Source organism: Molossus molossus, unplaced genomic scaffold (genome assembly GCF_014108415.1).
Source record: "Molossus molossus isolate mMolMol1 unplaced genomic scaffold, mMolMol1.p scaffold_m16_p_22, whole genome shotgun sequence".
NCBI lineage: Eukaryota > Metazoa > Chordata > Mammalia > Chiroptera > Molossidae > Molossus > Molossus molossus.
In genome coordinates this window covers 10,080,327-10,104,935 of record NW_023425358.1, presented here as the reverse complement: position 1 = coordinate 10,104,935, position 24,609 = coordinate 10,080,327, and the positions used below count along the sequence as shown (strand labels likewise).

Sequence of the window (24,609 nt, the reverse complement as noted above, 5' to 3'; positions counted from 1 at the left end):
GCCAGAAGAGACAGAGGAAGGCTTCAACAGAGAATGACCAAAATAATAATAAAGTCAGGAAAAGCTCACCTCTCTCACCTTCCTGCCAGAATGTGAGCAAAACAATTCTGCAAAGATTTGGCCCTGGCCGGTTTGGCTCAGCGGTTGGAGCGTCGGCCTGCGGTCCAGAGAGACCCAGGTTCGGTTCCCGCTAAGGGCACGTACCTTGGTTGCAGTTTGTCCCCGGCCCTGGTTGGGTCCTGCGGGTGGCAACCACTCGATGTTTCTCTTTCACACTGATGTCTCTCTCTCTTCCTCCCTCTCTCCCTCCCTCCCTCTCTGCTCTATCTGAAGATGGGTGTAAAAATGTCCTCAGGTGAGGATAAAATAAATAAATAAAAATAAAAACCATTCAATGTTTAAAAAAAAAAAAGATTTGGTTGTAGCAAACATTTGCTTTATCTTAACTCACTCTTTCTATACCAGACCAAATTCTGATTTGCTATGATAAATTTAAATTAAATTTATCAAGGTACCTAAGATAAATGTAGACAGTAGTCAATAAATTCTGCTTGTGAAAAAAAAAAAACAAATTGCTGGACAGGGTGTGTCTACACATTTTGGAAAGGAGGTGGGGTGGGGGAAGACTATTTTTGTGGTTATAGGTCAAAGCACATCAGCCTTCTATTCTAAAACAAACTATGACTAAACAATTCAAACACTGCAGTGACAGGATGTTAATGGTTTACTATTTTTACCAAATGAAATTATGTAGTTTACCAGTGCTTACAATGTAAAATTAAGGAAATCAAAATTATAGCTCAGTATGTCTCAACTCTTTGAACAAATATGCTTGATACTCAGAAACCTATTCCATTAGATTATACATTTAAAAGGTAAAATAAATCATGCCCTGGCTAGTTTGGCTCAGCAGATGGAGTGTTGGCTGTGGACCAAAGGGTCAAGGGTGTGATTCTAATCAAGGGCATGTGCCTGGGTTGCAGGTTTGATCCTTGGTCCAGGTGGAGGTTGTGGGGGAGGCAGCCAATTGATATGCCTCTCTCCCATCCATGTCTCTCTCTCTCTCTCTCCCTCTCCCTCTCCCTCTTCCATTCTGTCTGGAAAGCAATGGAAAAGTATCCTCGGGTGAGGATTTAAAAAAAAAAAGGGTAAAATGAATCAAATATTATAATTCTTTTAATTTAGAGGATTTCATGATATCCCCTTGAACTAATAGGGAAAACTACTGAAAGTGGCAAATTATCAGTGAAGTCATCAGATATGTATGACTACATTTTTAAAAATAGATTCAAAAGCTATGGCCCTGGCCGTTTTGCTCAGCGGTTAGAGCGTCGGCCCAGAGAGACCTGGGTTCAGTTCCCGCTAAGGGCGCATACCTCGGTTGCAGTTTGTCCCCGGCCCTGGTTGGTCATGTGGGTGACAGCCACTTGTGTCCTTTCACGTCGAAGTTTCTCTCTCTCTCTTTCTCTCTCTCTCCCACTCTATCTGAACAAAAAATGGAAAAACATCCTTGGGTGAGGATAAAAAAAAAAAAAAAAAAAACTATGTACCATGCCCGGCCAGTGTGGCTCAGTGGTTGAGCATCGACCCATGCACCCAAAGGTCGCTGGTTCGATTCCTGGTCAGGGCACATGCCCAGGTTGTGGGCCCGATTCCCAGTAGGGGACATGCAGGAGGCAGCCAATTGATGTTCTCTCTCAGCGATGTTTCTATCTCTGTTTCCCTCTCACTTCCTCTAAAATCAATAAAGAAAAAAAAAATTAAAAAAAAAACAACTATGTACCATAATGCCAAGTTTGTAAAAATATTTTTATTACACATAAGATTTGATGCACACCAAAATATCAGCAAGGATTATTATCCCTGGTAATGGCACTTTAGGTAATTTTTTTCTTTTTATATGTTTTCTATAGTTTCTGTTTTCTACAATGATCAGAGGAAAAAATTAATTTATATAAGTGGAAATTGAAGCAGTGCCAATTTATGATTATATTCTTTTGATATCCTATCCCTTATACCACAATAATCTCTAAGAAAAAAGCATCCAGAGCCCTTGAAGACATAGACTTTGCCCTATGTATAATACATACTCTATATTCACATGCACGGTAACTATACGATGCACTCATTAATATGTGGCAGAGCATGCACAAAACATTAAACCAAAAATGGTTCGTTAGAAAAACAGCCGTTTAGCACCCCTGTAAAACACAGCAGAGCCCAGAGTGGGTGCTCAAGGAATAAATGTGTAAGAGGAGTCACAAGGTAGAGAAAATGGCTTGGTCCAGAATTTTAAAATGTAAATCCACTACTAAATTTTTCGCTTTAAATAGTTCATTGTATGCCAATTTCTCCTCAATTTATGAAAAGAGTAAACCTAAAAGTTACTTTCTAAATATAGCAGACTGAATCAACACTGCTTTAAACTCGGCCTTGCTCCAAGTCCGTTTTGGTTGTGTGTTTTTCTCAATTCTACAGCAACACGTAAGTATGTTCACCAACGTAGGAGCTATTGTGGTGCCGGGGGTGGAGTGGGTAGGAGAGGCTAAAAGCATACAATATATCTTCCTGCCTTCGAAGTGCATGAAGCAACAAAGGAACGGGTCAGAAAAAGAGGCCATGAAACAGTCCCCAGTGATTCTGTTTTTAATGAAGGTAAGTAGTGTAGTTTTAAAAACTTTGGGGGGGTGATGAGCCGGACAAGATTTGAACAGGCGAATTAGACACTGAGCTGGGTGGGAATCATCACACATTTAATCTTCGACGGCAGCACCCCAAACAGCCCTCCTTGTGCTTAAGCGTGTTGAAAACTGAAAGCCAACAAATCCAAGGCAGAGGAAACACGCACGCACACGAAGTTCAACCGCTCCGCGTTCACTTTACTTAGCAGACCGAGTAAAACCTGGCTCCAGACTAACACACGCTTAGTGAAAGCGGATGATCGGCTGGAGACCGTAACACCATCCGCCGGCTCCCAGAGGCCTTGGACTCCCGCCTTTGCACTCTACACACGTTGCAGGTGGACCTCGGCTCCGCCCAGCCCACCCCGGGCCACCCTTTCCGGAGACGAACCCCAACGTGCCATCCCCACGCCCCTCCAAACGGGGCCTCCAGGGGTCCCAGTGACGCCCACTGGTAAACAAGGAACGGGGACCGGCAATCAATGGCAGGTGGCGGCGCGGCCTCTGAAGACAAAGCAAGGCGCCCCTCCCCAAGGAGCCCTCCACCGCGCGGGGCCGGAGCCCACACGGCCCCTAGGCCAGTGCGGCGACGCCACCCCCGCGCCGGCCCCGGCCCTGACCGCCCGAGACGCCCCGCAGCAACCCGAGCGCCCGCCCAACCGCCGCCGCAAGAGCGCGCCGGGCGCCCAACTGCCGTCCCGGCCCAACCAACGCGGGCAGGGGAGGAGAGGTGCGCGCGGCCGGCGGAGCGTGCGAGCCACTCGGGGGTCGCAGGGAGGAGGCTGCGCGCCGGGAAAACAGGGGCGAAGCGGCGCGGAGGCCATCGCGGAACGCAGCGCCAGGAGGGACTCCTCTAGCGCGTTTTGCCCCGTTCCCCTAAGAAGGTGCAGATGGTTTGACCCCCCCACCCCGAGTGAGGTGCCGCGTCCCAGCCCCGGCTGGACTGTACCATCGGGCGGTGCCGCCGGGATTTCTCCCCCCCCCACCACCACCATCAATTCCCCCCCCACCCGGGTCCGCGGTCGGTTGGCCCCGGCCGGGCTCTGAGACGCGGAAAGAGCTTGGCGCCATTTTGGGTGGGACTAAGCAAAGACGAAACACCCTCCCAGTCGATGGGGTTCTCTGGACACTGGCTTATCCGGTTCCCTTAATCCTTTAGGTACTTACACGATGTTGGGTGAGGGGAGCTGGAAGATCAGCGGGTCCCCGATCCTCTCTCCCTAGGGGTGATGGAAATCAATCCCCCCCCGGCCACCTCCAGGTGGTTCTTCCCGCCGCAGAGTGGGAGCAGCATAAAAGGCGGGGCCTTATTACCATAACCTGCCTGGCAACCTGATCTCGGCGTTATATGATTGGTTAAACTCTATAAACCCCGTGCCCAGCCCAGATACGAGTAACGCTGGGAAGAACTGACAGGCCCAGATTTAAGACTCATGACGAAGATTCCCGAGACGCTTATTCGGTCGGCAGAGAAGGCAAAGGAGATTCATAGAATGGCCCAATGACTGAAGGCCTTTTTATTTCGTGCTCTGCTGTTTTTTTAAATCCAATCAAAGAGCGGGTTTTAAGCAGAGCTCGCCTGCGTTCGTACTCTAAGCCAATCAGAAAAGCCGACTCTTCGGACTGAGGGTCGATCAGGGCTCTGAGGGACCCCCCGGCTCCGGGGCGGGGAAACCACCAGCCTCCGAGCCCCAGGTAGAGATAATGGACTGCAGGTCGGGGTTCCAGGCCAGCCCCCCACACCCGAGTTGCCACGTGTCCTGAAGCGGCGTTCCCGCCCCGCGCGCAGCTGAACCAGTGCTCCGCGCGGAAACCCACTTCCCAGCCTCCGGCTCTGGTGTCGCTGGGTGTGCCCGGGGCCGAGCTCCCGGGGCCGGGCCGAGCTCCCGGCCGACGGCGCTTCCTTCCACCTCCGGCTCTGTTCAGCCCCTGCCAAACCCTGGAGCGCTTCACTGCCTCCGTCCTTTCCCTTTACCGTTCTGAAAAAGGAAATGGCTTTTCGGAAACGTGAAGAAGTACTATTCAACCCCTTTCTTAACCTCGGGCCTCCACACCCTACCATCCCCTAAAACTGCCTTCTGAAAGGGTAACCGAGTTCATAGAAATAAGCTCAAGCTTTGGAGCAAGAAATACGGCCTAGTTACCCCCAACATGGATGGCAGCTGGACTGCGAAGAGACCTTGAAATTTTGTACCTTCAGGGAGCAGTTTTCCCACCCAGCTACGTTATTTTGAAGGTGAAATAAGATTTACGTGTTATATACTTAATGCACTGGAACTTAATAGAAGTACTGATGATAAAACATAAAATTACTAAACTATTGGCTAACCAAGAAAAAGAATAAAGTACAACTAAGCAAAAAACTTGAGATTAGAAAACATGGGGCAGGGGGAGGGAGGGTAAGGGGACTAAAATTCACTCAACTGGAAATAAAGTTGAAAGTATGAGAGAACATTATGTTTTTTAAACTCCAAGGCAGTTGACTACGTTGTAAGCAATTTCATAACTAGACCAGGTCTTTTTCCTGCACAGGCTCCTGTGTAGGCAGCACAGGACTTAGAATAAAGCCTATCAGTAAACACTTACTGAATTAAATGGAAAAGAAGTATAAATTGGGACATGATGAGATAGGCTTAGCGTTTATAGTAAGAGATACTATTAGCTCTTCACTGGGTATATGGACACGTGGAAGTCAGATGCCTTAAGAAAGATTATATTGATTAAGAGTCATTCCAATGTTCCCTTTTGGTGCTGGGAGTAGACAATGCCAGAGATTGGACCAGTACACTCTACCATCCCTTGGCCTCTAGAGAGAACTTCCCTTATTTTGAGGTTTAACATTACTACATCCTGTCTGATGAATTGGGATGGTCCCAGCTGAGGTCTGCTGACCAAGAATGACACCAAGTAACCCAGAAGGGAACTTGCCATGAGGAATGGGGTCTTATGAACTGGAGGGTCCAACTTACCCTCATGGACTTGGGGAAATGGTCTAAGACTTTAGAGTGCACAAATATTGCAGTTAGATGCCACCCTGAGATTTTTTTATTCAGAAGGTCTGGTGTGAACCTTGGGAATCTGCATTTTATATAAAAATTTTAATTTGTTTCTAAATTTACACACAGTAAAATTCAGTCCTTTCAGCATACAAGTAATTATTGAATATGTGTTGTGCCCAGTCATTGTTCTAAACAATAAGCATAGAATGGGGAACCTTCCCCCATAAAAGTCCCTGCTTTCGTGGGCCTTACATTCTTGTGGAGGTAACAGAAGAAAATAAGATAATTTCAGGTGATGATTAGTGCTATGAAGAAAATACAGCCAGAAAATGCAAAGGGGAGGTGAATACTGGCAATTTAAATAGGGTGTCAAAGAAGTCCTTTCTAAGATACTAACACTTGAGCTGAGACTTGAAGAATGAAAACAAGCCAGCCATATTAAGATCTTGGAGAACATTTCAGTCTGAGAGAAAGACAAATATAAAGGCATGAGGGGGGTGGAATCCTGGCATGGACATACTCATTCATTCTTTCATTGAATGGTTATGATATGCCAGGCACTGTCCTAGGTGCTTTGAGAAAACAACACATAAAAATTCCTATCTTTATGGATCTTTGTCTATAACACACTGAAAGACAGTAAGAAGGCCAGAGTTGCTGGAACACAAGAAGAGTATGGTATTAACAAGAAATCTTGGGGAGATAAGCTGGGGCCAAATCATGTAAGATTTTGAAGGTATTAGAGTTGTTACTGTATTTTAAGTACAATTTAAAGTACTTGGAAGTTTTTAGCAGAAATATGACACCACTTTTTAATTTTTTTTTTTTTTTATCCTCACCCGAGGACATTTTTCCATTTTTTGTACAGATAGAGTGGGAGGGAGAGAGAGAGAAACATCGATGTGAAAGGGACACATCGAGTGGCTGCCACCGCACAACCAACCAGAGCCGGGGACAAACTGCAACCGAAGTACGTGCCCTTAGTGGGAACCAAACCTAGGTCTCTCCGGACCGCATGCTGACGCTCTAACCGCTGAGCCACACCGGCCAGGGCATGACACCACTTTTTTAAAAGCACTGGCTGCCTGGCTGGTGTGGCTCAGTGACTGAGCGTCAACCCATGCACCAAGAGGTCACCAGTTCGATTCCTGGTCAGGGCACGTTCCCAAGTTGTGGGCCAGAATCCCCAGTGGGGGGGCATACAGGAGGCAGCCAATCAGTGTTCTCTCTCATCAATGTTTCTGTCTCTCTCCTTCCTTTGTCTCTCTCAAAATCAATAAAGGAAAAAACAAAAGCTCTGGCTACCCTGACTGGTGTGACTCAGTTGGTTGAGCGTTATCCCATGCACTGAGAGGTTGCCGATTTGAATCCTGGTCATGCCTGGGTTGTGGGCTCAATGCCACAGTAGGGGCATGCAGAAGGCAGCTGATCCATAGATGTTTCACTCCCTTCCTCTCTCTCTAAACATCAATTTAAAAAATATTTTAAGCCCGGATGGTGTGGCTTCGTGCATTTAGCATCAGTCACCCCATGGATTGAGAGGTCCTGATTGGATTCCAGTTCAGGGCACATGCCCAGGTTTCAGGCTCAATCCCCAGTGAGGGGCGTGAAGGAGGCAGCCAATCGATGTCTCTCTCTCCCTTTCTCTCTCTCTCCCTCCCTCCCTCCCACTCTATCTGAACAAAATATCGAAAAATGTCCTCAGGGGAAGATTAAAAATATATATATATTTTTAAACAAAAACAAAAGTCATTGGGCTTCAGGTCTGCACTGTGAGGAAAGAGGATGACTAATGTTAGAACTGGGTAGACTGCAGAGACAGAATCAAGTAGTTTGTGACCAGGCCAGAGTTGTTTAGAGTCTCACACTTAGGTAGGGATGTTCAGAAAGAAGCCTAACAGGGTCCAGGTGTGGGTAACTGTGTGTTTGACATTTGCAGCACCCTCCATAGTCCATATCTGGAACCTGTGACTGTGACCTTATTTGGAAATAGAGCCTTTACAAATATAATTAGTTAAGATGAGGTCATATTGGATAGGTGGGGCCCTAAACCAATGGTATTCTTATAAAAAGAGAAAACAGAGACACAGACACACAAGGAAGGATACGTGAAGACAGAGGCAGAGATGGCAAGCCGAGGAAAATCAAAGCTTGCCAGCCACCACCAAGAGCCAGAAGAGAAGAATTTTTCCCGAGAGCCTTCAGAGGGAGCATTGCCCTGACACCTTTATTTCAGACATCTGTGCTCCAGAACCATGAGAGAATAACTTTATATCTAGTTTGTGGTACTTTGTTATGACAATCATAGGAAACTAAGACAATTATAAAGTGAGTAAGACACTGTGGGTGGGTGTGGAATTGTGTGTGTGTGGGGGTATCTGCATATGGATAGATGGGATTATGAACATTTATGAGGCAATAGTTTTGGGTTTTTTAATTTTTTTTTTTAATCTTTATTGTTGAATGTAAAATGTGTTATACAGAAGATGTTCCTCATTTTTCCCCCAATTGACCTCCTCTTTCCCCCTCCCACCTTTTCCCACACTATTGTCTGTGTCCATTGGTTATGCATATAAGTTATTTGGTTTATTTCTTCCCACCCTCCCCAACCCCTTTCCCTTTGGTTTGTCAGTCTAGCAATGAATTTGTACTTCTTAATCTCTTCACCTTTTTCACCCATTCCCCCAACCCCCCTCCCATCTGGCAACCAACAAAATGTTCTCTATATCTATGAGAATGTTTCTGTTCTACCTGTTCATTTTGTTTGTAGATTCCATTGTTGATAGATATGTATTCATTGCCATTTTGTTTGTTCATATATTTTATCTTTTTCTTCAAAAAGACCATCGTTTCATATAATAATGGTTTGGTGGTGATGAACTCCTTTAACTTTTTGTCTGGAAAAGTCTTTATATGGCCATCAATTCTAAATGACAGCTTTGCAGGATAGAGTAATCTTGGTTGTAGGTTCTTGCTTTTCATCACTCTGAATATTTCTTGCCACTCCCTTCTGGCCTGCAAAGTTTCTTTTGAGAAATCAGCTGACAGCCTTATGGGAACTCCCTCGTAGGTAACTATGCCTTTCTCTTGCTGCTTTTAAGATTCTCTCTTTGTCTTGAACCTTTTGCATTTTGATGATGATGTGTCTTGGTGTGGGCCTCTTGGGGTTCATCTTGTTTGGGACTCTCTGTGCTTCCTGGACTTGTATGTCTGTTTCCTTCACCAAGTTAGGAAAGTTTTCTGCCATTATCGTTTCAAACAGGTTTTCGATTTCTTGTTCTCGCTCTTCTCCTTCTGGCACCCACAAGATGCGAATGTTGGCATGCTTGAAGTTGTCTCAGAGGCTCCTCACACTATCCTCATTTTTTTGATTTTTTTTTCTTTTTACTGTTCTGATTGGGCGTTTTTTGCTTCCTTATATTCCAAATCGATGGTTTGCTTCTTGGATTTACGTACTCCACTATTGAAGCCGTGTAAATTATTCTTTATTTCAGTTAATGTCTCCTTCAATTCTGACTGTGCATCCATCATTTCTGACTGGTCCTTTTTTATGCTCTTGAGGCCCTCCCTAAGTTCATTGAGCATCCTTATAAGAAGTATTTTAAACTCAGCATCTGTTAGGTTGCTTATCTCCATTTCACTTAGTTCTTTTCTTGGGGTTTTGTTCTGTTCTTTCATTTGGGACCTGTTTCTTTGTCTCCTCATTTTGGCTGCCTCCCTGTGTTTGTTTCTGTGTATTACTTAACGAGAGGTATGGGGCTCGCTGAGACCAGATGCTGCTCGTTTGAAAGAATTTAGGAAAAACCTGAAGCAGAATCCAAGACAGGCCAATCCTATGGTTAAACAAGTGACAACAGCTTGGGTGGGCCTGAAAGTTGGGTGGGGTGGGGCGGGGCCTCAGGGAGTCACCAGGGCGGGGCTACCAGTGTGAGCCAGGTTGCTGGAGTCCCAGGTATGGTGGCTGTCTGCTGCCCCAGGGAAGGGCTCACCAAGGGAACAAAGGCCTCTGACAGCATGTTTGTCCCGGAGAAAGCCCCCTCTCCAGCGCTCGCCCCAGTACCAAACAGCTCAGTTCTTCCCTGTATGTCTCTGGCGCCCCTCGAGCTGCCTCCCCTCCAAGCTTAGAGGGAGAGAGTCCGATAAGTCCGTGCGCAGGCCCTTTAAGGAGCTGCCTGGGGCTCCAGCCGTGTCAGCTTCCCTGAGCCTCAGTTCCTGCTGGTTTTTCCAGCCAGAAGTTATGGGGATTCTCTTCCTGGCACTGGAACCCTGAGCGGGGCACTTGGTGTGGGACGGGGACCCCTCAGTCCTCAGGGAGGACCTTCCCAGTTGAGGTGTCCTCCTGATTTTTTTTTTTTTTCTTTTTATCCTCACCTGAGGACATTTTTCCATTTTTTGTTCAGGTAGAGTGGGAGGGAGAGAGAGGAACAGAGAGAGAGAGAAACATCGATGTAAAAGGAATACATCGAGTGGCTGCCACCCGCACGACCGACCAGGGCTGGGGACAAACTGCAACCGAGGTACGTGCCCTTAGTGGGAACCGAACCCGGGTCTCTCTGGACCGCAGGCCGACGCTCTAACCGCTGAGCCAAACCGGCCAGGGCTGTCCTCCTGATTTTTATCCGCCACACGTGGGTGTGGGACCAGCCCGTCTCGCCACTGGCCCTCACGCCTCTGCCCTCCTACCAGTCTGGATGTGGCTGCTGCTTTAATTCCGTAGCTGTAGGACTTCTATTCAGTTTGAGTTCAGGTGGTTTTGTATGATGGTTGTTCTGTAGTTTAGTTGTAACTCTGATGTAGTTGTGGGAGGACGCGATACCGCGTTTACCTACCCGCCATCTTGACCGGAAGTCTCCTTGGGTGTTTTTTTAAAAAAACATTTGATAGAAAAGGCTAATGAATTGAGCAGATAAAAATATTAAAATCTGGCCCTGCCGGTTTGGCTCAGCGGTTAGAGCATCTGCCTGCGGTCCAGAGAGACGCGGGTTCGGTTCCCGCTAAGGGCACGTACCTCAGTTGCCGTCTGTCCCCGGCCCTGGTCGGTTGTGCGGGTGGCAGCCACTCGATGTGTCCCTTTCACATCGATGTTTCTCTCTCTCTCTGTTCCTCTCTCTCCCTCCCACTCTACCTGAACAAAAAATGGAAAAATGTCCTCGGGTGAGGATAAAAAAAAAAAAAATGGAAGGGTTGCCCTGGCCAGTTTGGCTCAGCGGTTGAGTGTCGGCCTATAGACCAGAGAGTCCCGTGTTCGGTTTCCTCTAGAGGGTTTCCACACACACAAAAAAAATTTTTTAAATAAAAAAAAAAAAGGAAGGGTTTTTTAGGAAGAAGGGTGGAGCAACAGACTATTAACAAAAGAAAAGAAAGGATTATTTTGGGGCCTGGACATCTTTTCTTTGGGGGAATAGAGCAGAAGGGTTTTTATCATGCAGAGTACCTCTTCTTTCTATGGGACGTGGAGAGCCCACTTGACAGATTACCTTGCTAGTGCTTAACCACAAAATTCCAGACTGATTGATTAAGATTATGTTTCTGGGAGAGGTTGAAACTGCTATTAGACCAGGTATTAAATCTAGGTTTGGTATCATGGGCTTTTAGCACAAGTGATGTCATTTTGGGCCTGTGGCTTTCTCTTTAGCAGAATAGGGAATATATTTATGACATGAAAAGATACACAATTCCCCACTATTTAGGTCTGAAGCTGATTTTTGTAGATTTTATACATCGTGGAAGCTCTCTGAATTTCCTATTTCTGTGTTTCTTCTGTTAAACTTAAAAATCTTTAACTTCCATGACTGAAGTCATTTTTCTTTCTTTCTTTTCTTTTTTTTCAGTATGCTTTATTGATTATTATTTTTTTTAGAAACAGGAAGAGAGAGAGAAATAGAAACATGGATGTGAGAGAAATGTTGATCAGCTGCCTCCTGCACGCCCCCTACTGGGGATAGAGCCTGTACACTGGGTATGTGCCCTGACCAGGAATTGAACAAGCGCTTCTCAGTTCATGGTCCCACGCTCATTCCACTGAGCCACACCGGCCAGGCTGAAGTGTTGTTGTTGTTTTTTTTAAATCCTCACCCATGTTCCCTGGCCAGTGTGGCTCAGCGGTTGGAATGACCAGAGAGTCCCGGGTTCAGTTCCCACTGAGGGCACGTACCTCGGTTGCAGTTTGTCCCTGGCCCTGGTTGGGGTTGTGTGGGTGGCAGCCAGTTGATGTGTCCCTCTTACGTTGATGTTTCTCTCTCTCTCTTCCTCCCTTCCTCCCTCCGGCTCTATCTGAAGATAAATGCAAAAATGTCCTCAGATGAGGATAAAACAAAAAAAAGAAAGAAATGTCTGCTCCTGTGGAGTGGCTGTGGGTTGCAATCCAGAAAGCCCCCATAAGCAAGCAGAGGCTCCTGGAGTTCAATGGTGCCTGGCTAAAATGATCTGAAAATTAATCTGAAATTCCAACAGGCAAACAGGAATGTGAGAAGCTCTTGTTAGTTGGCCCTCAGCCATTAACAGACTAACAGTTCTTTCTCTCACTCTCTGACCACAGTAATGTAATTTTAAAAAGCATTTAAGCCCTGGCCAGTTTGGCTCAGTGGTTAGAGCATCGACCTGTGGAGCAATGAGTCGCGGGTTCAATTCCAGTTAAGGGCTCATACCTCAAGTGCCATCTGTTTGTCCCCGGTCCTGGTCAGGGTCGTGCAGGAGGCAGTCAATCAATGTGTCTCTCTCACATTGATGTTTCTCTTTCTCTCTCTCCCTCCCTCCCACTCTATCTGAAGATAAATGCAAAAATATCCTTGGGTAAGGATAAAAAAAAAAAAGAGCATTTAAGAACGATTTTCTTATCACTTCCACACCCTCCACCAATCCATAGAATTGGTTCTGCAGAAGGAGTTTCATTAAATACTGCCTGTTCCCCAAATACATAGATGATGCTCCTAGTCAGGGTGATGCTCTAATCACTGAGCCATGCCAGCCAGGGCAGCTACTGTATATGATATTTCATTAAATAAATATATAATAATTTCTCTTGTGTTCTACTATTAATATTTATATGGTTTGCAACTGTATATATAATGTTCTAACAAACATCTTTCTGCATATTATATATATTTTTCTCATGTAGGATTATTTTCTTACATAGATCCCAAAAGTAAAATTACCAAAAAGCATGAACATTTTTTTTGTGTGTGTGTGTGGTATGTGCCCCTAGCAGGAACCGAACCCAGGACTCTCTGGTCTACAGGCCGACGCTCAACCGCTGAGCCAAACTGACCAGGGCAAGCATGAACATTTTTTTTTTTTTAATCCTCACCCGAGGACAGTTTTTGATATTTTGTTCAGATAGAGTGGGAGGGAGGGAGAGAGAGAGAAAGAGAGAGAGAGAGAGAAACATCGACGTGAAAGGGACATATCGAGTAGTTGCCACCCGCACAACCCAACCAGGGCCGGGGACAAACTGCAACTGAGGTACGCGCCCTTAGTGGGAACCGAACCAGGGTCTCTGGGGACCGCAGGCTGACGCTCTAACCGCTGAACCAAACCGACCAGGGCAAGCATGAACATTTTTAAGATCCTTGACATATACTACCAAATAGATTTCCAAAAGGATTGTTCCAATTTTATATTGCCACCAGAAATATATTAGTTCTTTGTTTTATCACATTCTCACCATTCATTGATGACTTAATAATTTTTTTCTTAACTTTGGCTGGCTTGATCAGCCAAAGTTGGATTTTTGGCTGGATTTTGGTGAAACTGAACCTGAGTAACTTTTCCATATTATCTGTTAATCACATAGACCACATTGTGATCTTTTATGCCTTTGCCCACGTAGGGGAGAAAGAATTATCCTTCTACCTTTCTAAGTTCTTTGGCTGGTCTAATATTCAAATTAACATAAAACAGATTAACAGGGGGGAAAAAAACCAAATTTAATTATATATGTATGTATGGGGGTCCATAAGACTATGAGACCCCAGGGCAAGTCAAGCAGTTGAGGTCTATATGCTATCTAAGGAATGAGATAGGGCCTGAGGCTTCCAAGGGACAGAGGGTAATTCATAGCATCCATATTCTTCTGTTTGAGAGATTTTCAGTAATTAGACGTTTGCCCTACCATACAGATAGGTCATTCAGATAAAAAGTTAGCTCTGGTAATAGTTCTCTCTCTAAACCAGGCTCCGTTTCCCCACTATCTAAATTCTTTTTTGTTGTTGTTCAGATAGAGTGGGAGGGGGGGAGAGAGAGGGAGAGAGGGAGAGAGAGAGAGAGAGAGAGAGAGAGAGAAACATCGATGTGAAAGGTACATATAGAGTGGCTGCCACCTGCATGACCAACCAGGGCCAGGGACAAACTGCCACCGAGGTACGTGCCCTTAGCAAGAACTAAACCCAGGTCTCTCTGGACTGCAGGTGACGCTCTAACCGCTGGGCCAAGCCAGGCAGGGCTCTAAATTCTTTTAGGTAGTTAATGGAGAGATAAAAGTTTTTTTGAATCTGATAAGTCTTAATTGCCATCAGCTAAAAATAGTCCATATGTCAAAGTACATTTTGGGAAGGTGCATTCTGTTTTTGTTGTTGTTGTTTGTTTGTTTTTTATCCTCACCCAAGGACATTTTTTGCATCTATCTTCAGACAGAGTGGGAAGGAGAGAGGGGGGAAGAGAGAAAGAAACATTGATGTGAGAGAGACACAACAAGTGGTTGCCACCCCAACCAGGGCTGGGGACAAACTGCAACCGAGGTACGTGCCCTTAGTGGAAACCGAACCCGGGTCTCTCTGGTCTGCAGGCCGACGCTCTAACCGCTGAGCCAAACTGGTCGGGGCAGAGAGGTGCATTCTGAAACCCTTTACCCAACAAGACTGTGAAGATTTATCTCATCTTAACAATCTTTTATATAACAATATATTAATTTGTTGTTAAATTTGCTGCAAATTTAGTTTTTGTTTTTATCCTCACCCGAGGACATTTTTTCTTTTCTTTTTTTTTTTTTGTTCAGATAGAGTGGGAGGGAGAGAGAGGAAGACAGAGAGAGAGAGAGAGAGAGAGAGAGAGAGAAACATCAACATGAAAGGGACACATCGAATGGCTGCCACCCGCACAGCCAATCAGGGCCGGGGACAAACTGCAACCGGGGTACAGCCCTTAGTGGGAACCAAACCCTGGACTCTCTGGTCTGCAGGCTGACGCTCTAACCACTGAGCAAAACCGGCCAGGGTTGCTACAAATTTTTTAAAGATTTTTTTGGTACATGATTTTGTTTCTAAATAATGCCTATAAGTATTTAACTAAAAAGTCTGATAATTGTTATAACATCAACTAGCTCATATGGGTGGCAGAATAGAATAGAGCATTTTGATGGTAAAATCATTACTATATCATTAAATTTACAAATGCATATGCTAATCTGAAAGTGGCTAAATTTTAAGTTCGTTTAGTGGTTTTATCTCATCCATTTCCCAGAATAGCATTTGCAGTTAAAGGTTGACCCCATGTAGTTTGTCAAGGCTGAGCAACCTTAATAGCCTAGAGACCTCTCATTTATATTTTTCTTTCCTTTGTTTATTTTCATGTTTTTCTAAGAAAATAATTCGCCATTCAAGTTCAAATGACGATGAAAGCCTTTTAAATTACATTTCACTAAACTTGTCTAATGTTAGGAAAATTATCACTCTATTTCTTTATGAATGTCTTCTACTTTGAGGGGTGGATACTTCTGCAATTTTAAAATAAAGATTTGCCCTCTAAAAACATTTAAGAAATAGATTGAATGAGTCAGTAGATCCATTCTGAGGAGAAGAAAACATAGTGTCATTTATTTACTTTTCTTATACCACCTCTGTTATGAAGAAAGTCCTGGGAATTAGTAGATGTCTCCTTTGAAGCTTTATAGAATTAATATAACTCTTAACAGGTCAAAACAACGATCAATCTACCAAAACAGTATTTATTGAACACTGCTTTGAGTTCAGGCCTGCCTCAGATGCTAGGGAATACAAGGAAAGTGAAGAAGTGGTCCTTTTAGACAGAGCAGAGCGGGGAGGAGAACAGTGAGAAATCAAACTGCAGATTGCTGAACCAGGTTACAAGTGGTCTTTCATAACCTGCTAAAGAATATGGAATTTTCCCACAGCAACTGACAGCCTTAAAATATTTGTTTTCTTTCGGCCATACTGTAAATCAGTGGGCATCTTTAAATGCACAGACACGTGTGGGGCTACCTTTGCCATGTCTGCAAATGTGAATCTAATAAAATAATACAATGTCATCATTCTATTTGAATTAGAAAAACATGTGTTTTAGAAAGATAATTCAGGTGACAGTGTGGAAATGGTCTGCATAGAGGAGATATGGATGGAAGGTGACCACTGGGAAATTGATTGCAACGGTCCAGGTGAGACATGATGAAGGTCTAATGTTGTAAGACATCATGCTAAGCACTGCAGGGAACACAAGCTGAACAAGACATGGCCCCTGCATGAAGGATGAATGAATGAAAATGTCACACTGCATGATTGTTTACCCTAACATGGTGCCCCTGGAGATGGTGATGTGAAAAGATATGAATAAAAGAAGACAGACTTTTATTAAAATCCTGCTGAAGGTAAAAATTATAAACAGCAATAATTCTTGCTTGATCTTTTCAATTTGACTATGTTGTCTCCCATGTCTTTATGTAATCAATTTACACACCCTGCTGTTCTTTTTTTTTGTTCTTTTTTCCTAGTGTTGGGTTTATTGAAGGCATAGGGTCTACAGGGGAGCCCCAGGTGCCTGGAGTTAAGGCTGGGCATCAGCCTGGAGGGGCAGTGGTCCAGCGGGCGAACTCAGGAATGGTGTTGCCACAGCCTGGGTCTACTGAAGGTGTGACTCTCAGCTCCACCTCATCCAGAGCCTTTAGGCCCAAACGTGGCAGCGTAGCAGGGGTGGTTGCAATAGGGCTTGCCTTTGTGCGTGGCATGACCCCCCGAGGTCAGCGTCTTCCCACACTTCTCACACTTCAGGCATGGCCGGTGCCAGTCCTTCCCAGGGATGTCACCCGCTCAGCGAAGGACACCTCCTTGTCTCCCTTGGGGCACTTTGGCATGGCGGCGCTGGGTGGGGTGCGGACGGCAGGGTGAGAGCAGATGGGAGTGTTGCACTCTGCTGTTTGTTTTTTGACCAACCATAAAAACCAAAGCAATGGGAACAGAACAGTCAGCAGTCGCCCGGACTTGTCAGCGGATGTGATTTCAGTAACTAACTAGTTGCTGACTCGGACACAAGAAGAAAACAAAAATCTCCTCTCTGTTCTGTGGCCAGCCAAGCGGTTACAAGAGTGTCCAAGTCCACAGCGATGTGGATCTCTTCCTACTGCCCAGCTTGCTCATTTGCTGTGTCATCGTGAAGCAGGACTGAAGTTTCATACTAAGCCGAAAGAAATAGTGAGTCATGTAAATCATTGCCGGGGATTGGTATCCAGGGCCCGGTGGCAAAAAGACCAGCCCTCCTTCCCGGTCCAAGGCTCCATTACTCACCTGTGCTCTTGTGCGGCTCCAGCTCAGGCCCCGGGGCCAAAAGAAAAGCTGCAGCAACGCCCTTCCTCACCTCTGCGCATGAAAAGGAGCATCCAGCACAGAGCCCAGTTCCGTAGTAGGAGAGAAGGAGATTTAGAGTCAGATATGGTTGAATATGGACTTTGTCAAGGTTGTGTGAACTCCTGCAAGTCAGTTAACCTCTTTCAGCTTCAAGTGTCCCACCTATAAAATAGTGTTGATGATGCGACCACACACATCTATGCGGAAGAATATATGAACAACACCTGGCGCTCTCATATTTTGCTAGTACGAATGTAAAATGGTGCCACCTCTTTGGAAAACTGTTTGGCAGTTTCCTTAAAAGTTAAACATAAATTTACCATACAGTCCAACAATTCTACTCCTAGGCATCTCCCCAAGAGAAATGAAAACATATGTTCACACAAAGACTTGTGCGTGAATGTTCATAGTAGCATTCTTTTTTTTTTTTTTTTTTTTTTATCCTCATCGGAGGATACTTTTCCATTTTTTGTACAGATAGAGTGGGAGGGAGAGAGAGGAAGGGAGAGAGAGAGAGAGAAACATCGACGTGAAGGGACACATCAAGTGGCTGCCACCCGCACGACCAACCAGGGCCGGGGACAAACTGCAACCGAGGTACGTGCCCTTAGCGGGAACCGAACCCGGGTCTCTGCGGACCGCAGGCCGACGCTCTAACCGCTGAGCCAAACCGGCCAGGGCCATAGTAGCATTCTTCATGAGTGAACCACAAAAACCTGCTAAGTGAAAGAAGGCAGACGAAAAAAAATCACATATTGTATAACTCATTTTACATAAGGAAAGGCAAGTCCAGAGAAGATAAATTTTAAAGTAGTTTACAATTGCCAGGGGCTGGGAGAAGGGGGAGGGAGAGTGACTACAAATGGGCTTGAGGGATCTTTTTGGGGTGATGGAAATGCTCTAAATTGTGTTGTGGTGATGGATGTATAACTGTGAATGTACTAACAGTCATTAAATCTACATGTACACTGGTAGAAGTTTATGGTGTATAAATTATAACTCAATAAAGCTGTTAAAACCTACCAGGCATGTAGTAGATGCTCAATACCAGAGTGAATCACTAACATTTGATAAATGTTTATTGGTAATCGACTTTAAACACATTACATGCCTTAGGTCAAATGAAGTCCTAGTTCTTTATTTTTCTTTTCTTTTCTTTTTTTTGGTACATGCCCCTAGTGGGAACCGAACCCGGGACTTTCTGGTCTGCAGGCCGACACTCAACCGCTGAGCCAAACCGGCCAGGGTTGAACTATTTCTAAGGCACATTTTTAAGTTTCACAGAATTTAATTTTTTCAAATACCACTTTCAGTACTTTTTCCACATCCACTTATCATCTGTACAATTATTAACTATTTTTCTTTAAACAAAATTACTTTTAAAAACTTATTTATTTTAAAATAAAACTTTATATCACTGGTAGATGGAAAGAAAACTAATATCGTCATAAATATACTGTGAAAATACACACAAGAAAAGTCAAATGATCTTACTTTAAGCAAATGTTTTTGCCTAAAGAAGACTTGCTCTCTCTGCTTGATAAAGGAGACTAAAAATTTTAGAGACCTCAAGGGGGAATGAACGGTAATGGAAGGAGACTTGATTTGGGATGGTAAACACACAATACAATATACAGATGATGTATCTTTGAAGTGTACACCTTAAACCTATATAATTTTACTAACCAATGTCACCCCAATAGATTCAATAAAAAATAATTTTTAAAAATGTTAGAGCCCTGGCCGGTTTGGCTCAGCGATTAGAGCGTCGGCCCGCAGACCAGAGTCCCAGGTTCAATTCTTGCTAAGGGCACATACCTGGGTGGCGGTTCATCCCCGACCCTAGTTGGGGTCGTGTGGGTGGCAACCAGTCTATGTGTCTCTCTCACATCAATGTTTCTCCCTCTCTCCTTCCTACTCTATCTGAAGATAAATGCAAAAAAAAAAAAAAAAAAATGTCCTAGGGTGAGGATTAAAAAAAAAATGTTGGAGGGATGCCAGTTTGTATGGCTCAGTGGACTGAACATCATCCTATGGACTGAGAGGTCCCAGTTAGATTCCTGGTCAGAGCACATGCCTGAGTTACGGGCTCCATCCCCAGTAGGGGGCGTGCAGGAGGCAGCCAATCAATGTTTCTCTCTCATCGATGTTTCTATCTCTCTCTAAAAAATCAATAAAAAAATACATTTTTAAAAAATGTTAGAGAGATGACATATGCATGTCTCTTTGATGTAATCATACCTGGAGATTGGCATCCCAGGCTGAGAACAAAGGAGGATTTTTGTGCTCCCACCATCTACACAGAGTTGAAAACAACTGAGGCCAGATACCTCTTAGGGCTTATCAGGGGGCAGCTGAGCCTGCTCCTGCTGCTTTATCATTAAGCCCCTGTAAGTCCATAAAAGCAGAGGCCTGGAGAGAGGCTTCACGCCTGATTCCTCGGGCCTGGTCAGGTGAGAGGTGGTGGGACTGATCTGAGGCAGTGAGGGGTGTGAGAGAATCACTCCCAGAGATCACACAGTGTGAGAAAGGAGACAGGCATCTCCACTCCTCCTTGGAGGTTGGGATCAGTCTACAGCGTGGGGTGTGGAGACAGAGGCCTTGAAGGACCCAGGGTACACCACTCATGGAGGTCCCTGGGAATGGGAGCCTAAGGCTAGAGGGAGAGAAAGGGAGAGAGCGAGAGGGACACATTGACTGGTTGCCTCCCGCAGGACCCCGACCAGGGCCGGGGATGAACCACAACCGAGGTACCTGACCTTGACCAGAATCGAACCCTCAACTCTTTGGTCCTCAGGCCGACACTCTAACTGCTGAGCCAAACCGGCCAAACCGGCCAAACCGGCCAGGGCTGGTGATGGTTTTTTTAATGATTGATTTTAGAGAGAGAGGAAGGCAGAGGGAGAGAGAGATAGAAACATCAATTAGAGAACATTGACTGGCTGCCTCCTGTATGCCCCCCACTGGGGATTTGGCCCACAACCTGGGCATGTGCCCTGACTGGGAACCGATGACCTCTTGGTGCATGGGTCGATGCTCAACCACTGAGCCACACCAGCTGGGCTAGTGATGGATTTTATTTTTATTTTTATTTTTTTTTCCGGAAGTGTCAATTGGGGGTGGTTTTTAAAGGAGCACCTTTAAAAGTAATTTGTCCAATTAAAATATATGTATCTTAATGTATCCTTCAACATCTCTCAGAAACAAAAAATTGAAAGATGATAGTAATTTGTAGAAACATATGCAATGTAATTCAATGTGGAATTTATTTTGCCCAGCTTCATTGAGATATAGTTCATATATAGTATTACATAAGTTTAAGGTGTAGAGTATAATGATATATGTGATACACACATATTGTGAAATATATAACCCTATAGTAGGGTTAGTTAACACCTTCATCACCTTATAATTACCATTTCTTTTTTGTGGTGAGAACATTTAAGATCTAATCTTTTTTAGCAACTTTCAAGTATAGAACAACACAGTATTGTTACCATATAGTTGCATGTTGTACATTAGATCCTCAGAATTGGAAGTTTGTATTTTTAAATGTATTTATATATTTATTTATTTATTTTTATCCTCACACAAGGACATTTCTCCATTCTTTGCTCAGGTAGAGTGGGAGGGAGAGAGAGGAACACAGAGAGAGAGAGAAACATCGACATGAGTGTCTGCCACCCGCACGACCCAGCCAGGGCCGGGGACAAACTGCAACCAAGGCACGCGCCCCTGGTGGGAACCGAACCTGGGTCTCTCTGGACCGCAGGCCAACTCTCTAACCGCTGAGCCAAACTGGCCAGGGCTCAATATATTTTTATTGATTTTTTTTAGAGAGAGCGAAAGGGAGAGATAGAAACATCGATGAGAGAGAAACATTGATCAGCTGCCTCCTGCACGCCCCCTACTGGGGATCGAGCCTGCAACCCAGGCACATGCCCTGACCAGGGAATATGAACCTCTCAGTCCATGGGAAGATGCTCAATTCACTGAACCACACAGGCCAGGCAGAAGTTTGTACTTTTTGACCAACATCTTACTTCCTCCATGCCCAGCCCCTGGAAACCACTATTCTACTGTTTTTGAGTTGGCTTTTTTAGATCCACATATAAGTGAGATCATATGTATTTGTTTTTATCTGTCTGACTTATTTCACTTAACATAATGCCTTCAAGATCTATTCATGTTGTCACAAAAGGCAGGATTTCCTTCTTTTTTTATGGCTGAAATATATATATATATATATATATATATATATATATATCACATTTTTAAAAAATTTAAAGAGAGAGAGAGGGAAAGAGAGATAGGAACATTGATTGGCTGCCTCCTGCTTAGTCCCCCCACTGGGGATTGAGCCCAAAACCCGTGCAATATACTCTGAACAAGAATTAAACTGGGAACCTCTTGCCCTGGCCGGTTTAGCTCAGCAGTTAGAGCAGATCAAAGAGTCAAGGGTTCGATTCTGGTCAAGGACACATACCTCTGTTGTGGTTCAGTCCCAGCCCTGGTCAATGTATCTCTCTTATATCAATGTTTCTCTCTCTCTTTCTCTCTCTCTCTCTCCCTGTCCCTGAAAAATATCCTCTTGATCCATTTATCTGACACTTTGGTTGTTTCTATGTCTTGGCTAGTGTGAATATGCTGCAATGAATATGGGAGCGCAGATATCTCTTTGAAATACTGATTTTCTTTTTTTGTTGTTGTTTAATTAATTAATTTTTTTTGTTACAGATGTTTCTCCTTTTCCCCCCACTGATTCTCTCCTCCCTCACCCTCCCCGCCCTGTCCCCAGCTTTGTTGTCCATGTCCATTGTTCATGCATACATGCATATAAGTTCTGTGATTTATCTCTCCTCCCCCACCCCCTCTTCTGGGGATTGTCAGTCCCCACTTCTATGTCTCTGGGACTACCCCATTCCTCAGAGTGTTAGGTTCATTATATTCCACAAATAAATGAGATCATGTGATATTTGTCTTTCTCTGCTTGGCTTGTTTCGCTTAGGATAATACTCTCCAGGTCCCTCCATGTCGTCTCAAAGGATAAGAGATCTTTCTTTCTTATAGCTGCATAGTACTCCATTGTGTATATGTACCACTGCTTTTTTATCCATTCGTCTACTGATGGACACTTGGGCTGTTTCCAGATCTTAGCTATTGTAAATAGTGCTGCTATGAACATGGGGGTACATATATTCTTTCTGATTGTTGTTTCAGGCTTCTTAGGGTATATTCCTAGAAGTGGGATCACTGGGTCAAACGGCAGTTCAATTTTTAATTTTTTGAGGTAATACCATAGTGTTTTCCATAGTGGCTGCACCAGTCTGCATTCCCACCAGCAATGTACTAGAGTCCCCTTTTCTCCACAACCTTGCCAACACTTGATGATTTGTTGATGGCAGCCATTCTGACAGGTGTGAGGTGATACCTCGTTGTTGTTTTACTGATTTTATTTTCTTTAGGTATATACCCAAAAGTGGAATTGCTGGATCATATGGTAGTTCTATTTTTTTTTTTTTTTTATCCTCACCCGAGGACATTTTTGCATTTATCTTCAGATAGAATGGGAGGGAGAGAGGCAGGAAGAGAGAGAGAGAGAAACATCAACGTGAGAGAGAGAAACATCAACGTGAGAGAGACACATCGAGTGGTTGCCACCCACACGACCCCAACCAGGGCCAGGGACAAACCACAACCAAGGTACATGCCCCTAGTGGGAACCAAACCCAGGACTCTCTGGTCCGCAGTCCAACACTTTAACCACTGAGCCAAACCAGCCAGGGCCTATTTTTAACTTTTTAAGGAAACCCCATATGGTTTTTCATATTGGCTGCACCAATTTATATTCCCAGCAACAGTTGACAAGGATTCTCTTTTCTCTATAGTCTCAATGACACTTGTCATTTCTTGCCTTTTTTAGTTGCCATTCTAACAGATGTGAGGCGATATCTCATTGTGGTTTTGATTTATATTTTCCTGATGACTAGTGATGTTGAGCATCTTTTCATGTACCTATTGGCCTTTTGTATGCCATTTTTGGAAAACACTGTGAATTTTAAGATACATGAAACAGCGCTATATGTTGTTCCTGAATATGTACATATGTAGGAGAAGTACTTCAAATGTGTGGGAAAACACATTAAACATGCTAATGGTTGTTCCTGGGGCAAAGGGGCAACGGGACTGAGGAAGGGTACACAGAGGCTTTGGGTGTTGCTAGTGTATTTTATTAAAAAAAAAAAAAAAAAGAAAAGAAAAATATGCCCTCGCCAGTTTGGCTTAGCGGTTAGAGCATCGGCCTGTGGTCCAGAGCGACGTGGGTTTGGTTCCCCCTAAAGGCACGTACCTCGGTTGCAGTTTGTCCCCGGCCCTGGTTGGGTCGTGTGGGAGGCAGCCACTCGATGTGTCCCTTTCACGTCGATACCTCCCCCACCCTATCTGAATAAAAAATGGAAAAATGTCCTCGGGTGAAGATGGAAAAAATAAAATAAAGTAAAGAGAAATATTCAAAGCAAATATAAAAGCTTATGAACAAGTGTTCAGTCTGGGTGGTAGGTTTACTATGTTATTGTTACTGTTATTCTCTATGTTCTTTTGAAAAATATTTTTTTATTTTAATTTTTTTAGTTTTTAAAACTTTTCAGTTTTTCAATGATAGTTGACATGTCTGTACAGGTCTTTTATCTATTTTTTAAATTGGATTGTTTGTTTTGGTGTTAAGTTGTATGCATTCTTTATAAATTTTAGATATAAAAAATCTTGTCTGGCCAGTGTGGTTCAGTGGTTGAGCATTGACCCATGCACAAAGAGGTCGCTGGTTCGATTCCCGGTCAGGACCCATGTTGGGGTTGTGGGCCCAATCCCGGGGCAGGGGGCATGCAGGAGGCGGCCAATCCATGTTCTCTCTCATTGATGTTTCTATTTCTCTCTACCTCTCACTTCCTCTCTCTCTAAAGTCAATAAAGGAAAGGAAAAAAAAATTTTTTTAAATCTTTTTTCTTTCCTTTTAAAGATGGTTTAATGGAGAAAAAAATTATTAAAAATAGTTTCTGCTCGCCCAAACCAGTTTGGCTCAGGTTAGAGAGCTGGCCTGCCGAACAAAGGGTCTCAGGTTTAATTCCTGGTCAAGCGCAAGTGCAACCCCACCCTGGTCAGGGTCCTTCCGGAGCAACCAATTGATGTGTCTCTCTCACACTGATGTTTATCTCTCTTTCTCTCCCTCTCCCTCCCTCCCTTCCACTCTATCTAAAAAATCAATGGAAAAATATCCTCTGTGAGGATTAACACACACAAAAAAAATGTTTCAGCTCAATGCTGAAAATCTGGAGAAAACAGAAAAGGATAAAGGCGATGATA

The 24,609-nt window shown here is 44.3% G+C and overlaps 1 protein-coding gene and 1 pseudogene across 1 annotated transcript in view; both read right to left on the bottom strand.

Annotated features, from left to right (window-relative positions):
- PRDM10 (PR/SET domain 10) overlaps positions 1–3,953 on the bottom strand; it is a 101,305-nt gene extending 97,352 nt beyond the window's left edge. The window contains exon 1 of the mRNA XM_036276244.1: positions 3,849–3,953. The gene's annotated coding sequence lies outside the window, so the exon portion shown is untranslated. The remainder of the gene's footprint in view (positions 1–3,848) is intronic.
- Positions 3,954–16,500: 12,547 nt separating this feature from the next.
- Positions 16,501–16,760, bottom strand: LOC118640325 (annotated as a pseudogene).
- Between the last annotated feature and the right edge of the window lie 7,849 nt (positions 16,761–24,609).